This window comes from Pseudopipra pipra, chromosome 4 (genome assembly GCF_036250125.1).
Source record: "Pseudopipra pipra isolate bDixPip1 chromosome 4, bDixPip1.hap1, whole genome shotgun sequence".
In the NCBI taxonomy this organism is placed as follows: Eukaryota; Metazoa; Chordata; class Aves; order Passeriformes; family Pipridae; genus Pseudopipra; species Pseudopipra pipra.
In genome coordinates, this window is record NC_087552.1 from 17,749,538 (window position 1) to 17,769,951 (window position 20,414).

Consider the following 20,414-nt stretch of genomic DNA (forward strand, 5'->3'; position numbering starts at 1 on the left):
CCTAATTGGATGTAGGCTGCAGCCAAATCTTTTCCTTTTTCTGCCCCAAAGAGGCAAATTCAGCAGTGATAGCCATAAACAATCCATGTGAGATGAACGGCTGCTGAAGAAAGGAAACCACAAGAGGGGTTTGGAGTAAAGAATTCAAGTTTGATGCTGCACTGGCACCAGGCTAATAGGACTTGGAGTATCTGCAATCAGTCAGTATCTGCTAGAATAATAAGGAACCCACAGATGTGCCATCTTGGCAAGGGTTCCTCCCTGTGTGTACACCCCTGAGAAGTGACTTGGAGGGACGTGCTAGTTGGAGCTGCAAAGCAAGGTCTGTGCTCAAGCCAGCTGCCCGTAGCATCCCACATCAGCCAGCTGAGCTGTGCAGATCCCCCTCTGTCCTCTTTGCCCTCCCATAAAGCTGAAAGGATAACAACATGTGGATCCTTACCTCTGAGGAGTCATCTCTCCAAATTGGAGAGGTAACAGTAGCTGCTGGCCGTGTGCTAGAAGAAAAGAACCAGAAAGAACACACAGCCATTAATTTCACTGTGCATGGAGGGTTACCAACACATAAAGTGTCCGAAATTAAAACATCCCCTTCTCTGATCTAGCAACATCCCAGCCCAGCAACACAACCATTTCAAGACCTTTTATGTACTTCAAGCATTTCAGTGTGTCTCAAGCCACAGTGTAAGATCCTTTTGTTAATGACTCCACGAACAGAGAAGAAAGGTTTCTGCTGGATTTTGCAGCAGATTTTGTGGGCAACAACCTTTTTCAACCCTATGTCAGAAATTCGACTGTAGAAAGACACTTCATCTGTCACATACCCATCATTATCTCTTGGTTCCTCTTCATCATCACTTGTCAGTAGCACAACTGAATTATCTGCTGCACTGGAAACAAGTGGGTTTCCAGCTGGGTGCTGCTGGTTCTGCTCCCACTGCTGCAACGGGGTCGAAATGGAGGCAGCTTAGAACTACCTGTAGCCCCTCCTCCCTGCTCCCCTCTTTCAGTTCCCCAATTGGATTTAGGCTGGAGGTGTTTCTATCCCTCTTTCTGCCCTAACCAGGCAAATTCAAGGGTGATATCTGTAACTACTCGTATGACATGAACAGCTGCTGAAGAAAGGAAGCCACAGGAGGGGTTGCAGTAAAGAATTCAAGCCTGGCTGCTGTGTTGGTGCCAGGCAAATAGATCTTAGATGTCTGCATTCAGTCCATTACTGCTATAATATTGGGAACCCAGAGATCTCCCAGTGCCATCTTGGCGAGGGATCCCCCTCTACAGGCACCCCTGAGAAGTGACTTGGAGGGATGTGCTACTTGGAGCTTCAAAGCAAGGGCTGTGCTTCAAGCCAGCTGCCTCTAGCATACCATGTTAGCCAAATGAGTTATGCAGCTCCTGCCCTGCTCCATTCCCCCTCCCACAGAAAATGAAAAGGTGGCAACATGTGGATTCTTACCCCTAGGAAGCAATCCTGGTACAGCACATTTGTAAGGGTAGCACTGGGTCTTGTGGTAGAGAGAAGAGAGCAAGAAAAAAATTCAGCTGTTAATTGCACCACTCAGCAGGGGTTAGTTATACATAAATTGTCAGAAATCAAAACATCCCTTATTCTGATCTAGCTACAACCCAGTCCAGCAACAAAGTCATTCCAAGAACTTTTATGTACTGCAAGCATTTCAGTGTATCTCAAGCCACAGTGTAAGATCCATTCCTTTATGAGTTCATGAAGAGAGAAGAAAGATTTCTCCTGGGGTTTACTGGATTTTTTTGGGTTTTTTATTTAGTTCTCTTCCAGACAGGCCACTACATCCCAGGTCTGGAGTTTTGCACAGAATCAAGCAGAACTCAAAGCCTTGGCAAAAACCTCTTTCCACCCTATGTCAGACATTGGACTTTTAGAAAGTTACTTGATCTGTCACATACCCATCATTATGTCTTGGTTCCTCTTCATCCTCATTCACCAGTGGCACAACTGAATTGTCTGCTGCACTGGGAACAAGTGGGTGCTCCTGGTTCTGCTCCCACTGATGGAACGAGGTACAAACAAAGGCAGTTTAGGAACCATCTGAAGCCCTCCTCCCTGCTCCCCTCTTTCAGATCCCTAATTGGATGTAGGCTGCAGCCAAATCTTTTCCTTTTTCTGCCCCAAAGAGGCAAATTCAGCAGTGATAGCCATAAACAATCCATGTGAGATGAACGGCTGCTGAAGAAAGGAAACCACAAGAGGGGTTTGGAGTAAAGAATTCAAGTTTGATGCTGCACTGGCACCAGGCTAATAGGACTTGGAGTATCTGCAATCAGTCAGTATCTGCCAGAATAATAAGGAACCCACAGATGTGCCATCTTGGCAAGGGTTCCTCCCTGTGTGTACACCCCTGAGAAGTGACTTGGAGGGACGTGCTAGTTGGAGCTGCAAAGCAAGGTCAGTGCTCAAGCCAGCTGCCCGTAGCATCCCACATCAGCCAGCTGAGCTGTGCAGATCCCCCTCTGTCCTCTTTGCCCTCCCATAAAGCTGAAAGGATAACAACATGTGGATCCTTACCTCTGAGGAGTCATCTATCCAAATTGGAGAGGTAACAGTAGCTGCTGGCCGTGTGCTAGAAGAAAAGAACCAGAAAGAACACACAGCCATTAATTTCACTGTGCATGGAGGGTTACCAACACATAAAGTGTCCGAAATTAAAACATCCCCTTCTCTGATCTAGCAACATCCCAGCCCAGCAACACAACCATTTCAAGACCTTTTATGTACTTCAAGCATTTCACTGTGTCTCAAGCCACAGTGTAAGATCCTTTTGTTAATGACTCCACGAACAGAGAAGAAAGGTTTCTGCTGGATTTTGCAGCAGATTTTGTGGGCAACAACCTTTTTCAACCCTATGTCAGAAATTCGACTGTAGAAAGACACTTCATCTGTCACATACCCATCATTATCTCTTGGTTCCTCTTCATCATCACTTGTCAGTAGCACAACTGAATTATCTGCTGCACTGGAAACAAGTGGGTTTCCAGCTGGGTGCTGCTGGTTCTGCTCCCACTGCTGCAACGGGGTCGAAATGGAGGCAGCTTAGAACTACCTGTAGCCCCTCCTCCCTGCTCCCCTCTTTCAGTTCCCCAATTGGATTTAGGCTGGAGGTGTTTCTATCCCTCTTTCTGCCCTAACCAGGCAAATTCAAGGGTGATATCTGTAACTACTCGTATGACATGAACAGCTGCTGAAGAAAGGAAGCCACAAGAGGGGTTGCAGTAAAGAATTCAAGCCTGGCTGCTGTGTTGGTGCCAGGCAAATAGATCTTAGATGTCTGCATTCAGTCCATTACTGCTATAATTATCGGGAACCCACAGATCTTCCAGTGCCATCTTGGCGAGGGATCCCCCTCTACAGGCACCCCTGAGAAGTGACTTGGAGGGACGTGCTACTTGGAGCTGCAAAGCAAGGGCTGTGCTCAAGCCAGCTGCCTGTAGCATCCCACATCAGCCAGCTGAGCTGTGCAGATCCCCCTCTGTCCTCTTTGCCCTCCCATAAAGCTGAAAGGATAACAACATGTGGATCCTTACCTCTGAGGAGTCATCTATCCAAATTGGAGAGGTAACAATACCTACTGGCCGTGTGCTAGAGAGAAGAGAACTTGAAGGAAAATGCAGCCATTAATTTCATTGTGCATGGAGGGTTACCAACACATAAAGTGTCAGAAATCAAAGCATCCTTTATTCTGATCTAGCAACATCCCAGCCCAGCAACACAATCATTTGAAGGGCTTTTATGTACTTCAAACATTTCACTGTGTCTCAAGCCACAGTGTAAGATCCATTCCTTAATTCCTTAATGAGATAAAAAAGGTTTCTGCTGGATTTTACTGGTTTTTTGGATGGGATTTCAAAAACAGACAGGCCACTATATTCCAGGTCTGAATTTTTCACACAGAATCAAGCAGAACTCAAAGCCTTGGCAAAGACCTATTTCTACCCTGTGTCAGAAATTAGACTTTAGAGAGTTACTTTATCTGTCACATACCCATCATTATCTCTTGGTTCCTCTTCATCATCACTTGTCAGTAGCACAACTGAATTATCTGCTGCACTGGAAACAACTGGGTTTCCAGCTGGGTGCTGCTGGTTCTGCTCGCACTGCTGCAACGGGGTCGAAGTGGAGGTAGCTTAGGAACCACATGTAGCCCTTTCTCCCTGCTCCCCTCTTTCAGTTCCCTAATTGGATTTAGGCTGGAGGTGTTTCTTTCCCTCTTTCTGCCCTAAACAGGCAAATTCAGCAGTGATAGCCATGAACACTTCCTATTAGATGAACACCTCAGTGTCCAGGAGTACCTTAAATGGAAGTTGCAGGTAAACACTTAATATTTGAGGAGTCAAAGTCTTCCTGTCCTCTCCTTTTCTTTTTCTTTAAATCCCTGGCCTGTATGATGAGGATCTCTGGAATAACTTCCCTTTTAAATTGCATCTCCTTCTGTTACATTACCAATGACTGGTAAATGTTGTGCCCAAGTTCTGGAGCAACAGGCTCTTTTAAACTACTTTTTCACTACAAGGGATACTTGGAAGTGTTAATGTGTTCAGAGGTGCATTTGACTGGTAACTCTGTCTAAAGTGGTCAATCAGAGCTGTGTTTCAACCCTGGAGGTCAGGCTACCTAGTTAGATGCCAGAAGATAGGCCCAGGAGCACAGGAGAAAACTAATTTGACTGCAAGATGGACAGAAGTGTGCCATTCATTACTTACCACAGCAGAATCATCACCAGTTAGATCAATGACTTCAGGCTCAGCAGATTCGTCGGTGAGATCTATGATTTCGTCAACAGCTGAAAAAGAGAAATGGGCTGTCACTGTGGAACAGGCTGAGGTAGATTCGATTGTGCCTTGGGTCTCTTCTCTTCAGGAATGTGGCCAAAATGTCACTCAAGCTTTGCCCTCAACAGTCCACAGAGACCATTACCAGCCCTGTTTTTTCACAGGTGGCAGTGCAAGAGGAACAGCAGCTGAACTTCTCACACAATTCTGTTGGATAACAATATCTTGTGGGAGGTACACACCAACAGATGATTCATCTAACATAGGGTAATGTTTATCAGACAGAAAAAAAACCCAAAACAAAACCCAAAGCAGAACCAGAATCGTAGAGGGTATCCTAATTTTACAGTACCATGCTGTACATGTTCCCCTGAGGGATGGGGCACAGCTAGCTTTTCCTTATCTTCTTCCAGCTTCAGAGATCTCATACTTAGTTTGCCACCCTCTGTAGTGGCAGCTGTGGCACCTGCCAGCTCATCAGAGTTCATTCAGATGTCTGAGCAGCCCTGGAGGACCTTTGATACACAGCTCATCTCCCTCATTTTAGTGGAAATTCTCTCTCATTCTCTTTCAAATGAGAGCATGGAATCTCTCTCATTTTAGTGGAAAATGGATCACAGCTCAGTAACAAACCCAAATGGTTGTGAGAAGGCTTGTTGTTTAGGGATGCCATACTAGGCACTTCCTAAAATCCCATGTTTCCCTTCCTCCCCAGTAAAGGGCCTAGAAACTGGCAAAAGCATATGTTCAGCTGTATGTCAAACCTCTAGAAGCAGTTTCTGTTCTTACCAAGATCAAAAGAAAGCACACGACTTTCTTCAAGGTCTATTGGCTCTGCTGCTGAAGCCTCACCTGCACTAGAAGCCAGCAGCCTGCTTCGTTTCGGAGCTTGTCTGGAATTAACGGCTCCTCCACGGCGCTTTCGCCGATTCTAAGAGAGAACAAAGCCTTAGCATTTGGTGTGGGAGTAATATTAACGGGGCCCTCATTTTTGCAACAGCAGTGAAAGTACACGAGGATACAGAAAACAACTCCACAACGGCTGGAATACACATTGAATGGTGCTCTGGGTCATTCCTGCCTGAGCCCATTGCATCAGAGAAAGGAAACCACAAGAGGGGTTTGGAGTAAAGAATTCAACTTTGATGCTGCACTGGCACCAGGCTAATAGGACTTGGAGTATCTGCAATCAGTCAGTATCTACCAGAATAATAAGGAACCCACAGATGTGCCATCTTGGCAAGGGTTCCTCCCTGTGTGTACACCCCTGAGAAGTGACTTGGAGGGACGTGCTAGTTGGAGCTGCAAAGCAAGGTCTGTGCTCAAGCCAGCTGCCCGTAGCATCCCACATCAGCCAGCTGAGCTGTGCAGATCCCCCTCTGTCCTCTTTGCCCTCCCATAAAGCTGAAAGGATAACAACATGTGGATCCTTACCTCTGAGGAGTCATCTATCCAAATTGGAGAGGTAACAGTAGCTGCTGGCCGTGTGCTAGAGAGAATAGAACTTGAAAGAAAATGCAGCCATTAATTTCACTGTGCATGGAGGGTTACCAACACATGAAGTGTCAGAAATTAAAACATCCTTTAGTCGGACCTAGCAACATCCCAGCCCAGCAACACAACCATTTCAAGACCTTTTATGTACTTCAAGCATTTCAGTGTGTCTCAAGCCACAGTGTAAGATCCATTCCTTAATTCCTTAATGAGATAAAAAAGCTTTCTTCTGGATTTTACTGGATTTTTGGATGGGATTTCAAAAACAGACAGGCCACTTTATTCCAGGTCTGAATTTTTCACACAGAATCAAGCAGAACTCAAAGCCTTGGCAAAGACCTATTTCTACCCTGTGTCAGAAATTAGACTGTAGAAAGACACTTCATCTGTCACATACCCATCATTATCTCTTGGTTCCTCTTCATCATCCCTGGTCAGTAGCACAACTGAATTATCTGCTGCACTGGAAACAACTGGGTTTCCAGCTGGGTGCTGCTGGTTCTGCTCGCACTGCTGCAACGGGGTCGAAATGGAGGCAGCTTAGGAACCACATGTAGCCCCTCCTCCCTGCTCCCCTCTTTCAGTTCCCTAATTGGATTTAGGCTGGAGGTGTTTCTTTCCCTCTTTCTGCCCTAAACAGGCAAATTCAGCAGTGATAGCCATGAACACTTCCTATTAGATGAACACCTCAGTGTCCAGGAGTACCTTAAATGGATGTTGCAGGTAAACACTTAATATTTGAGGAGTCAAAGTCTTCCTGTCCTCTCCTTTTCTTTTTCTTTAAATCCCTGGCCTGTATGATGAGGATCTCTGGAATAACTTCCCTTTTAAATTGCATCTCCTTCTGTTACATTACCAATGACTGGTAAATGTTGTGCCCAAGTTCTGGAGCAACAGGCTCTTTTCAACTACTTTTTCACTACAAGGGATACTTGGAAGTGTTAATGTGTTCAGAGGTGCATTTGACTGGTAACTCTGTCTAAAGTGGTCAATCAGAGCTGTGTTTCAACCCTGGAGGTCAGGCTACCTAGTTAGATGCCAGAAGATAGGCCCAGGAGCACAGGAGAAAACTAATTTGACTGCAAGATGGACAGAAGTGTGCCATTCATTACTTACCACAGCAGAATCATCACCAGTTAGATCAATGACTTCAGGCTCAGCAGATTCGTCGGTGAGATCTATGATTTCGTCAACAGCTGAAAAAGAGAAATGGGCTGTCACTGTGGAACAGGCTGAGGTAGATTCGATTGTGCCTTGGGTCTCTTCTCTTCAGGAATGTGGCCAAAATGTCACTCAAGCTTTGCCCTCAACAGTCCACAGAGACCATTACCAGCCCTGTTTTTTCACAGGTGGCAGTGCAAGAGGAACAGCAGCTGAACTTCTCACACAATTCTGTTGGATAACAATATCTTGTGGGAGGTACACACCAACAGATGATTCATCTAACATAGGGTAATGTTTATCAGACAGAAAAAAACCCCAAAACAAAACCCAAAGCAGAACCAGAATCGTAGAGGGTATCCTAATTTTACAGTACCATGCTGTACATGTTCCCCTGAGGGATGGGGCACAGCTAGCTTTTCCTTATCTTCTTCCAGCTTCAGAGATCTCATACTTAGTTTGCCACCCTCTGTAGTGGCAGCTGTGGCACCTGCCAGCTCATCAGAGTTCATTCAGATGTCTGAGCAGCCCTGGAGGACCTTTGATACACAGCTCATCTCCCTCATTTTAGTGGAAATTCTCTCTCATTCTCTTTCAAATGAGAGCGTGGAATCTCTCTCATTTTAGTGGAAAATGGATCACAGCTCAGTAACAAACCCAAATGGTTGTGAGAAGGCTTGTTGTTTAGGGATGCCATACTAGGCACTTCCTAAAATCCCATGTTTCCCTTCCTCCCCAGTAAAGGGCCTAGAAACTGGCAAAAGCATATGTTCAGCTGTATGTCAAACCTCTAGAAGCAGTTTCTGTTCTTACCAAGATCAAAAGAAAGCACACGACTTTCTTCAAGGTCTATTGGCTCTGCTGCTGAAGCCTCACCTGCACTAGAAGCCAGCAGCCTGCTTCGTTTCGGAGCTTGTCTGGAATTAACGGCTCCTCCACGGCGCTTTCGCCGATTCTAAGAGAGAACAAAGCCTTAGCATTTGGTGTGGGAGTAATATTAACGGGACCCTCATTTTTGCAACACCAGTGAAAGTACACGAGGATACAGAAAACAACTCCACAACGTCTGGAATACACATTGAATGGTGCTCTGGGTCATTCCTGCCTGAGCCCATTGCATCAGAGAAAGGAAACCACAATAGGGGTTTGGAGTAAAGAATTCAAGTTTGATGCTGCACTGGCACCAGGCTAATAGGACTTGGAGTATCTGCAATCAGTCAGTATCTACCAGAATAATAAGGAACCCACAGATGTGCCATCTTGGCAAGGGTTCCTCCCTGTGTGTACACCCCTGAGAAGTGACTTGGAGGGACGTGCTAGTTGGAGCTGCAAAGCAAGGTCTGTGCTCAAGCCAGCTGCCCGTAGCATCCCACATCAGCCAGCTGAGCTGTGCAGATCCCCCTCTGTCCTCTTTGCCCTCCCATAAAGCTGAAAGGATAACAACATGTGGATCCTTACCTCTGAGGAGTCATCTATCCAAATTGGAGAGGTAACAGTAGCTGCTGGCCGTGTGCTAGAGAGAATAGAACTTGAAAGAAAATGCAGCCATTAATTTCACTGTGCATGGAGGGTTACCAACACATGAAGTGTCAGAAATTAAAACATCCTTTAGTCGGACCTAGCAACATCCCAGCCCAGCAACACAACCATTTCAAGACCTTTTATGTACTTCAAGCATTTCAGTGTGTCTCAAGCCACAGTGTAAGATCCATTCCTTAATTCCTTAATGAGATAAAAAAGCTTTCTTCTGGATTTTACTGGATTTTTGGATGGGATTTCAAAAACAGACAGGCCACTTTATTCCAGGTCTGAATTTTTCACACAGAATCAAGCAGAACTCAAAGCCTTGGCAAAGACCTATTTCTACCCTGTGTCAGAAATTAGACTGTAGAAAGACACTTCATCTGTCACATACCCATCATTATCTCTTGGTTCCTCTTCATCATCCCTGGTCAGTAGCACAACTGAATTATCTGCTGCACTGGAAACAACTGGGTTTCCAGCTGGGTGCTGCTGGTTCTGCTCGCACTGCTGCAACGGGGTCGAAATGGAGGCAGCTTAGGAACCACATGTAGCCCCTCCTCCCTGCTCCCCTCTTTCAGTTCCCTAATTGGATTTAGGCTGGAGGTGTTTCTTTCCCTCTTTCTGCCCTAAACAGGCAAATTCAGCAGTGATAGCCATGAACACTTCCTATTAGATGAACACCTCAGTGTCCAGGAGTACCTTAAATGGATGTTGCAGGTAAACACTTAATATTTGAGGAGTCAAAGTCTTCCTGTCCTCTCCTTTTCTTTTTCTTTAAATCCCTGGCCTGTATGATGAGGATCTCTGGAATAACTTCCCTTTTAAATTGCATCTCCTTCTGTTACATTACCAATGACTGGTAAATGTTGTGCCCAAGTTCTGGAGCAACAGGCTCTTTTCAACTACTTTTTCACTACAAGGGATACTTGGAAGTGTTAATGTGTTCAGAGGTGCATTTGACTGGTAACTCTGTCTAAAGTGGTCAATCAGAGCTGTGTTTCAACCCTGGAGGTCAGGCTACCTAGTTAGATGCCAGAAGATAGGCCCAGGAGCACAGGAGAAAACTAATTTGACTGCAAGATGGACAGAAGTGTGCCATTCATTACTTACCACAGCAGAATCATCACCAGTTAGATCAATGACTTCAGGCTCAGCAGATTCGTCGGTGAGATCTATGATTTCGTCAACAGCTGAAAAAGAGAAATGGGCTGTCACTGTGGAACAGGCTGAGGTAGATTCGATTGTGCCTTGGGTCTCTTCTCTTCAGGAATGTGGCCAAAATGTCACTCAAGCTTTGCCCTCAACAGTCCACAGAGACCATTACCAGCCCTGTTTTTTCACAGGTGGCAGTGCAAGAGGAACAGCAGCTGAACTTCTCACACAATTCTGTTGGATAACAATATCTTGTGGGAGGTACACACCAACAGATGATTCATCTAACATAGGGTAATGTTTATCAGACAGAAAAAAACCCCAAAACAAAACCCAAAGCAGAACCAGAATCATAGAGGGTATCCTAATTTTACAGTACCATGCTGTACATGTTCCCCTGAGGGATGGGGCACAGCTAGCTTTTCCTTATCTTCTTCCAGCTTCAGAGATCTCATACTTAGTTTGCCACCCTCTGTAGTGGCAGCTGTGGCACCTGCCAGCTCATCAGAGTTCATTCAGATGTCTGAGCAGCACTTGAGGACCTTTGATACACAGCTCATCTCCCTCATTTTAGTGGAAACTCTCTCTCATTCTCTTTCAAATGAAAGCATGGAATCTCTCTCATTTTAGTGGAAAATGGATCACAGCTCAGTAACAAACCCAAATGGTTGTGAGAAGGCTTGTTGTTTAGGGATGCCGTACTAGGCACTTCCTAAAATCCCATGTTTCCCTTCCTCCCCAGTAAAGGGCCTAGAAACTGGCAAAAGCATATGTTCAGCTGTATGTCAAACCTCTAGAAGCAGTTTCTGTTCTTACCAAGATCAAAAGAAAGCACACGACTTTCTTCGAGGTCTATTGGCTCTGCTGCTGAAGCCTCACCTGCACTAGAAGCCAGCAGCCTGCTTCGTTTGGGAGCTTGTCTGGAATTAACAGCTCCTCCACGGCGCTTTCGCCGATTCTAAGAGAGAACAAAGCCTTAGCATTTGGTGTGGGAGTAATATTAACGGGGCCCTCATTTTTGCAACAGCAGTGAAAGTACACGAGGATACAGAAAACAACTCCCCAATGGCTGGAATACACATTGAATGGTGCTCTGGGTCATTCCTACCTGAGCCCATTGCATCAAGGAAAAGACATCACCCCTGATCTCTTACCAGTTGCCTCACCAGGAAAAAGCCTATCCCAGTGGCTTGCAAAGAAGAAGACTAGTTCACAATTCTATCAGGGTGTTGCTCACACTGTAAGCATTTCTGAGCTATTGCTAGCACCCCAAGAGATTCAAAACCTTCAGTATCCCAGAACATGAAGTTACATAAAGTTTTAACAGGCTTCTCCTCCTGTGCCCTTGCTAAAAACTCTTGAAATCCTTTCTAGAAGTACCCCAGAAAATATGTTTCAGAAATCAGATTTGCATTGAGTAGTAAAGTACTTACTGTGCTCATGGTGTTTGGTGATCTAAAACCACTGGAAAAGTCAGTGGGACAAACACCACAAAAGGAATTTCAGGGAAGTTACAGCAATCGATCCCTTAGATTCCTTAGGTAGAACAGGCTACAAAGTCCTGATTTCTAGGAATCAGAGAATGATGTTCTTCCAAACCTATCAGAAAAGAAGAGAGGAGATGACCTATCTGGAATGCCTGTTCTCTTAAATAGCCACACATACTCTAAGATTCCCTTTCACGAGTCACCAGTTTCTGCCCAAAGCTAGAGGGGAAATCTATGAGTCTGGCACTTGAGTCCCAGACACCTGCAGCTGGACCTGAAGCCCAGAACAGCCCCACAGCATCAGAAACATTTTCAAAGATCATCTACACTCACCTGTACCGTTAGTTGAGAATTTGTCGTGAAAATTATCAGCAAATCGCCTTCTGTTCCCAGCAGGGACAGAGAAGACAGAGGCTCTGCACCTGCTTCCCAGCAGAGTATCCGCCAACTGCCAACTGTCGATGGAGTGTTGGGCTCCTGACCCCTCCGTGCGGACGCCCGCATGGCAACCGTTTGGTAACATTCCATGGTCCGGTAGCCGGTGACCTCTTTGCACCCTCGTGGAGGCCCAGAGTGCTTTGGCTTGGAAGGGACCTTGAAGATCATCTGGTTCTAACTGCCCTGCCATGGATAGGGACATCATCCACTAGACCAGGGTGCTCAGGGCCCCATCTAGCCTGGCCTGGAATAGTGCCTTCCAGGGACGGGGCATCCACAGCTTCTCTGGGCAGCCTGCTCCAGTGTCTCGACACCCTCACAGCTCTTCCTAACATCTAATCTAAATCTTCCCTCTTCTGGTTTAAAATCGTTCCCCCTTTTCCTCTCACTCACTGCCCGTGTGAAGAAATCGCTCTCTGCCTTTCCTACAGGCCCCTTCAGCCACTGGAGGGCCGCAGTGAGGCCTCCCCCGGAGCCCGTTCCTCTCCAGGCTGGACATCCCCGGCTGTCCCAGCCCGGCTCCATAGGAGAGGTGCTCTGGCCCTGTGAGCATCTTTGTGCCCGCTGCTTCCTTGCCCTTCGTGCCGGCCCGGCGGGCACATCCCGCTTGTGCCGGGTCAGAGCCGGGCGCAGCCTCCGGGCGAGGCCTCACGAGGGCAGAGCAGAGGGACACGTCCCCCTCCCTCCGCCTCCAGCCCGAGTAGCGCTGCAGCCCTTCGGGGGCTAAAGAAACCCCACCAAAACCTCCCCTCCCCCGTGAGAAAATTAAACCCTTTCTTAACCTTCTTCCTCCGTGTTTATTGCTCTGTTGTTGAAAAGACTCGTTTTAAATTTAGCCCTAATTCAAAGCAATTAAAAGGACACCAAACTTCCCTCTCCCCCCCCCCCCCAACAGATGAAAATCTAACAATTTAGATGCTTATTTCAAGTCTCTAAAGTCTTGAAGTTTTCAAGTGTTTAACTGTTCCTCTGCTGAGCATTTCACAGCAGGGTTAGGAGGAAGTTTGCTCTGTTTCTGGGGACAGCACCTTCCCCCCCAAGGCCCTGCTCTGCTGTGAAAGATGACACGGGAAAAAAAGTGAAATTAAAATTCCATTTTCCTTCTAGCCAGTCTGCCACTGGCCCTGCATTCAAAGGGGTTGGCTGGAGCCCTTGTGAGCGGCAGCAACCCTGTCTCAGCCCTGCTGGATGCGGGATGCTCCTCAGGCTGATCCCATGGGCACTCTCGGGTGTGGGGAGGATGGTGGCAATTTGTCCAACACTGCGGATAGCATAAGGATATTTTCAGATCGTGCTCTATGTGAGGAGGTTCATTTCTTACAAAAATTTCTCTGTTATTACAACTGTTGCTTTTAGGCCAAAATGTTGAGAGTTTAAGGATGGTTGGGGATGACTTCCCCATTTTTCTCAGTCCTGTGCCTGGGAATTAAAGGAAACTCATTTCAGTCATCATATTCACATCCTTCATTCCTCATATTTGTTGCTGGTTGGAGGTACTTAATTATTCATATATTAAATATATATTTGGAATTGCTCTAGCATCTTAACATTTGTATATCAAGCATTAAATCTCCTTTAGGATTTTTTTTTTATCTAAGCCCTTTGGATCCAAGATTTTTGGAAAGCAAGTGTTTAAACTGGATTTACTGGAGTATGAAACATCCCATGTATTAAGGCAGGGACCCTGTCCACTCACACTCCAGGTGCAGCGGAGGTTGGCTGAGTGGAACCAGCACCACTTGTATTTCAGGGTGGGACTGGATGGCTTTTAGCAGGAATGTGTTATTAGGGGCAAGGGAGGAGAGAGCACTGAGGAAAAGGAGGGGTAGCTTTTAGTAAGTTGAACATTTGAAGGCTCTCAGGCTTGATCTTCCTCAATGCTGCTAATGATCACAGCAGGGGGCTGAAAAATATGTTTATTGTAAGACCCAACACTTTTTAACTAAAGCCACTCTTGAAAATCCTCATCACTCAGTGGTGGAAGGGAGGGAAATCTCTTGCCCCTTCTCTGTGCATCCTACAAAAGCTGAAAAGGCCACATACCTCTTCTATCTCCTTCCATGTGGACCAGCTTTAAAGCAAGGCATAGAACCTCTGAAATACCCCTTGCCTTTCCATTTCATGAAGGAAGAAGTTTACACCTATTAACTTCCAAAAATAAAAGGTTAATTATGGCCAACAGTGTAAACTAAGCCCAGATTGAGCTGGCTTCTATATTAATCACCCCGGAAAAACAGCATTGGGATTTTCACGGATGGCTATGGTTTGCCACCGTTTTTTGTCAGGAGAAAGCAACTCATAAGTGAGAAATGCATGGTTCACTGGCCAGAGGTTTTCAGCTCTGTACTCTCCCAAATCAGGGGTACCCTGGAGATCAAAGCAAGGGTCATAAAATAATTGAAGAAGGGTGAATGTAGTATAAGATGTCATATACGGACATAGCCTGCTGCAGAGTGATCACTGATGACTAGAAAATGTACTATGATGTGAGAAAACCCATTTGCCACCTCAACTGGGTTGGTACTGCTTCTCACTCTTTGAGTCACTAGTAACGAAAATGATTTTGAGCTGTGGGTAGACAAACAACTGGACTCCACAAGGCAGCAGAGGTCCAGCAACTAGCTCGGTCCTTCAGCCCTACGACCGTGGCTGTGTTTGCCCACAGGGCTCTGCCCATGGGCAAGTTGGTTTTGCTGCCAGGGTGACCCAAGTGAAAGAGGGCTGCATCGTCCTCTTGGGCTGCCAGGGACATATGGTGGGTTATTGATGAGAGGGAGTGTGACACCTGGCTCCCCACACAGCTCAGCACAGGGATAGGATTGCACTCCCCAAAGCAACCCTGCACAGCAGTCCTTCTAAATCCACCATAAGGATGCAGGGAAATAGGCAAGGATTACCAAAAGAAGCCCCGAAAAGATGATAATATTCACTTATAATAATTTTTACTAGTCCCACTGAGAATTGCATTGCAATTCATGTGTCCAATTGTGCCTTTGCTTGACTATAGCAATGGTTGTGACCTCGGAATACATTTGCCAGTCTCTTAACGGGGAAGTGCTGGTGGATGATCTATTAGAGAAATACATATTGAGACAGTTTAAATTAAGTAAAAACATTTTTGAAGCCTTTGGTGGGAGGCAGTAGTGAGTGGCTTGTTCTGCAGAAGAAAAACTCAGGTAGGTTTCTTATTGCTGGGACTGATTTGCACCCTTCTCAATGGCACTAAGTGCTTCTCTTGGCAAAGGATGGAGGCTTTGAAGCATCTTCCATCCTCCAAAAATCTGGATGTGCATAGGGTCCCTCCAGTTGCCAAGGTTTGGCTGTCAGCTTAGCAGGAAGGTTGAGCACTGGGAGGAGGGGTTTGCTGGGGTCTGGGTGGTATTTCAGTCCATCTCAGTCCCTGCTCCTTGGCACGGGATGATGGGACTGAGAAACTACAGGAGGTGAGGAGGAAAATCGTTCTTCTTCTATAGCTGTGTTCCTCTTCTTTTGAGAGGTACTGCTTTCAGCTGCTCCCTCAGGCAGTCTGCTTTTGCCCTCTTCTGAAAAAACATGGTGTTATAAGGGGGACTTGTGCCTCTCCGGGCTGCCCCCGCTGTCCCTGCACAGCCATGAAAGTATCTGCGCGCTGAGCAGAGCTATTGCTGATGGGCACCACTTGGCCTGCTCTGCACAGTCGGTGTCAAGCTCTGTACCTAAAAACATACAGCTCAAAACTCCTTTTTAAGCTCAGGGCTAAAGGTTGGTGCCCAACACCCCGTTTGTGGTACCCAGCTTGTAAACCTGTAAAAGATGCCTTTTGGACTAATGCTTGCCCCTTCAAATGGTTCCTCAAAGCTCATAATTGGTTTTTAGACTTCTTTTAGAAGCATTGTAGCAGTTCTTTGCAACGTCGTTGGCCTGAAGCAGTAGCACGATAGTGAAATTGGGCAGGAGGAGATCACAGCTCTGGAAGAGGTAAGAAGGCTTCCTCAAGGGGTTTAATACCCAAAGGCTGAGTTCATCAGGTTTCCTCAATGACGATGCTGCTTCAGGATACATCACTGGAAAACCTGTGCAGCTGTGTGTGCCTCATGGCTGTCGAATTTCTGCCTGCTGTCGTTTTCCATGCTCCGGTCAGGCTGATTGCTGTCCAGCTCGCTGCTGTCCTGCCCGTGGCTCTTGTCAGACCATTCCACGCTGATGGCATGCTTCTCCAGGGAGCGGCGGGAAGCAGAATCCTCCCGGGAGAACCCTGCTCACTGGCTGTCTGCATCCAGATCGCTCTCATCTTCCACAGTGGCATCATACATGACCTGTGTTAGAGAGCAAAACAAGAGCCACTGTCACTCCTGGGAAATTATCTATCAACAAGTGCTGCCCTACTGCACTAAAGCTGCTTAGGCTGAGGGGACACCCAAAGCTTGCATGGTACATCTCTGCCTGGAAACACTAACTTTTATGGAGTTAATGAACCCTTCACATTATGAGAAATTAACATTTGATCCTGTCCTCAGATTTCATGTGTGTGAGTACATCATTGCAGTGTTGCATATCTTGCAGCAGCAGGCTACACTCCTGCCTTGGCACCATCAACACCCCCTGATTTGGGGTATCCAGACAAGGGAAAATAGATTCCTTCACTCATGCCTGCTTTCCCCTCACCGATTCTTCTCAAAGCTGACTCCCATAAAACAACATGTCCATCTTCAAGTTCACTACCCATTTCCAAAACCATGGGGACCACTGCTCAGTGCTGTTTACCTTTTTTGCATCTTTGCGGAGTTTGATAGACTTCACCAGTGCGGCCTTTGCCCTCATCCTGTAGGCCACGCTGTCGCCTCTGCCGGCGTTGTCTCCCCGGGTGAAAGGGAATGGGGGGAATGGTACAGTGACTGGAATGCCTGTGGGAAAACCCGTGACAACCTCATTGGATTCATCTGTGTCATTGGAATCATTATCATCATCATCATTGTCATTCACATCTTCATGGCTTTTGCTTGACACATCAGGAAAGTGCTGGAAAACATTTACTATGCATCAGGAAAATGAACACAGATGTGAGATGTGCAGACTAGTATCTGTCCTGCTAGCCCAGGGCTTATGCAGTTTTGGGGAGCTATGTGCAGGCATTTCTTTGAATTCACCTCACCCTGCCTAAGGAGGAGATGCTATTTAGGGAGAGATGCTACTGCAAGAACTGCACTTGACTGAGGAAAATTAGTGTTGCTACACACTGGCTGCCCTGCAGCACTCGACTGACATAGTGTCGTTCAAAACACTTACCGGTTCCACTGGGACTGATTTGTCTCCCTCATCATGAAGACTCTAAACTACGTGCAGTAGTTGGTTCTCAGAGCAAAGAATTGATTTTACATGGGTAGCAGCTGGCAGTGGAGTATAAATCAAATAGCTATATACAAAATTAATACCGTTCACTTACATCACTCCAAAAAATGATGGGAATTGGATTAAAGTGCTCTTCCAACACCAAATATTGTCATCTGATCCACACTAACAAATGTGGGCTGTAGTAGTTGTGCCATGCTATAGTCCTTTTCTCTTTTTAACTGGCAACTGACACATTTTTCATTAAGACAAAAGGTTTGCAGTGCTGGTGCAGAGATAGAACTAATGAAAGTCCTCAACCAGGACACCAGACACAGGAAAAAGTCTATGAAACTGGCTCCAAACAGCCAGGTGAGGACATGCCCTGCAAGCATCTACAATCATAAAACAAGTACCAGAAAAGATGTATTAGAGGAAACAAAAAAAAAAATCAAAAAGTATTTATTAAAGATAATGAATAGAAAGACAAAAGGAGCTTACATATTTTTCTTCGGAGCTGGCAGAAATGGCCTGCTGCTTGGATTTACTGACCTTGAAGGGAGAAAAGAAAAAAGCATTTATCAGTATTTCTCACTAAGATGCAAAGAAAATAATACAAGTGATTGGTGATCCACATTTGTGATTTACTCACTGGCCATGCAGCGGTGATGCTGATAAGGCATAAACACAGAACTGCCACCTTCATTGTGATGTTTTACCTAGAAAATATTTTGGAACAGTGAGTCAACAAGGTAAAGTACCACAAAAATGCCATAGGCTTTTCCTTTTTCCCAGTGTGCTTCACTGTGCTGAGAACAGCTCCCTGCTGTGGATCCAACCTGCACATACTAATTTTTGTCTTCTGTCCTCCATCACCACCGCACACCCAGCTGGTTTGTCATGACTTAGCTACTCAAAAGCTACAATAATTTTTAAGAGGCTCTGAGAAGAGCTGAGCAGCTGGTGAGAGTGGCCACACTGAGAAGGTGAACTGAATCCTGTCTCCTAATGACTTGCACAGACAAAGGAAAAGCTTTGTGATAGCCAAAGTGTTATCAATATCAGCTTTGGTTTATCTTCATTCATTTAACGTATTTTTTTTGAGAAGAGACAGCATAAAGCCAACTCAGTTTGGATTCTCTTGTCAGTTATTTTAAAACTAGTTTTCAGGGTTATTAACTTCAGTTTCTGAGTAAAGTCAGTTTATATGAACATAAACTGCTTTTATTGATAGACCTTTATTTCCTCCTCCAGAAGCTTGAACAAAATAACCTGTGTTTCCAAACAAGAGATAACGTGAAACATCTGCTTACATTGCAGTTTTAGCAATTTAATAAATGACTAATTCCTGCTGAAATTAGGAGAGTGCTGAGCTACAGTAAATTTTGGTGCTTACAGACCAGTTCCCAGGATACGGAACATCCCTGAGAAATTAAACCAATTCACTGATGAACAAGAGTCATTTAAAACTTTGGTAAATCATAGCAGGAAAAAAAAGGCTACTTAGGACATATTTAAAATGCATTAGTAAGGCTGGCCCTGAGACAGGACACTCTACTAGAGGTATTGCAATTTCAAGTTACACAGAGAAGGATGAGTGTCCCATCCATTCAGGATTGTGCAGCACAAACTGTGAGCCTGCCAGAAAAAACAAGGACACTGCCAGGCAGTGGTAACATGAGGGAGAAAGCTTTCTGTGTTCAAGCACCAGCTTTGAGTTTGCAGCACATGATTCAGTGGCAGAGTTTTCAACAACCTCCTCCTGACATCTATAAGCACACAGGTTTAAAATTGTCATTATGTATAATACCTTGCATTGCTAAAGCAACCTTGCTCCTATAAAAACACACCTTTTTCCACAGAGCAGCATCAAATGTCCCTGCCCAGTGAAGCAATTTTCAAAGATCTCCTGCTCAGTGTTTGCTTGACTAAAGCTGCAGACAGATTAGCACATGTCAGGTAGTAAAAGCAAAAACATTACCTTTTCTGGTGCTGGAGGAGTCAGCTGCAGCAAGAGCACTCCTAGTGATCCCAGCAGCAGCTCCAGTCAGTTGGCTCCCAGAAGCTCTGTCTTTCTGCCCTTGTCCCCTGACTGCCTGACATCTGTGACCTTCGGGAATTTAAACCCTGTCCCAAGCACAGCCACCAATCCCCATGTGGCGGAAAAAGATGAGGTCATGAGGCTCCTGGCCGCTGTCCTGCCCACGTTCTCCTACACTTCCTCTTTGGCTTTGTGGCTTTTGAAGCAAACAAAAATTACTCTATGGTTAAAACATTACTTCTGGGCGAGATCATTAACCAGCAGGTCTGTTGTATGCCCAGCAGTTGGTATCATGTAGGAGGGCTTTGGGGCACATCTGTCCTCCTTTTGTGAAAAGGCAGAGCCCAGTTTCCCAGAAACCTTTTGTGCCCTGCTCTGTAGGGAGTAGGAATCTGTAATGTGAGCAGGAAGAAAGAAATCTGAACATAAAATTAACCAAAAAGGCGTTAATGCTTCCACAAAGTTGTAGATTTGCTCTCCAGGGCATACGTGGTGCAATGGGAATTGCAAATATGAGGCAGAATATGGCCTTTTGTGTTTTTTGGTCTGACCTGGGTAAAAAAAATTAATAAAATTAGTTGTCTCAGTAGGCATTCTACATCCAGAAACTTGTTTGTAAAGATATAGAAGAGCCAGCGATAGTTGAATTAAAAAAGATTTGATTTTGAGAAATTCTTACTTCTGTTCATTTGTGTCCCTTCTTGCTCCTTTCTTAGATGGTTTGGTCAACCTAAAAAAAAAAAGAAAAAAGGAGGGGAGAAAGCAGCTGTAGCTCCAGTTTGAGAAGTGCCATGATTAGCATTGAAAATCAAGGGATTGATTTCCCCATGGTATGAAATTCTGTGTCTGCTATGGAGCAGGGCATTGGCCCTGTTGATGGGTGACATATATTCTGGCAGTGCCTCGCTTGGACAGCCATAGCTTTGGGCAGACTCTGCATCAGCCGGGATGTGCTGTAAGGCTCTGAGACCCTCTTCCATTTGGTGTTTCCTTAAAATGGCAAT

At 45.6% G+C, this 20,414-nt stretch overlaps 2 long non-coding RNA genes across 2 annotated transcripts in view; one reads left to right on the forward strand and one right to left on the reverse strand.

Annotated features, from left to right (window-relative positions):
• LOC135412873 (uncharacterized) overlaps positions 1–20,414 on the forward strand; it is a 636,102-nt gene that overhangs the window by 138,542 nt on the left and 477,146 nt on the right. The window lies entirely within an intron of this gene.
• LOC135413829 (uncharacterized) lies at positions 17,870–19,567 on the reverse strand. Its single transcript, XR_010430414.1, has 3 exons — positions 19,351–19,567; positions 18,022–18,088; positions 17,870–17,921 (listed from the first exon to the last, which is right to left on the reverse strand). It is a non-coding gene; the product is annotated as an uncharacterized LOC135413829 (long non-coding RNA).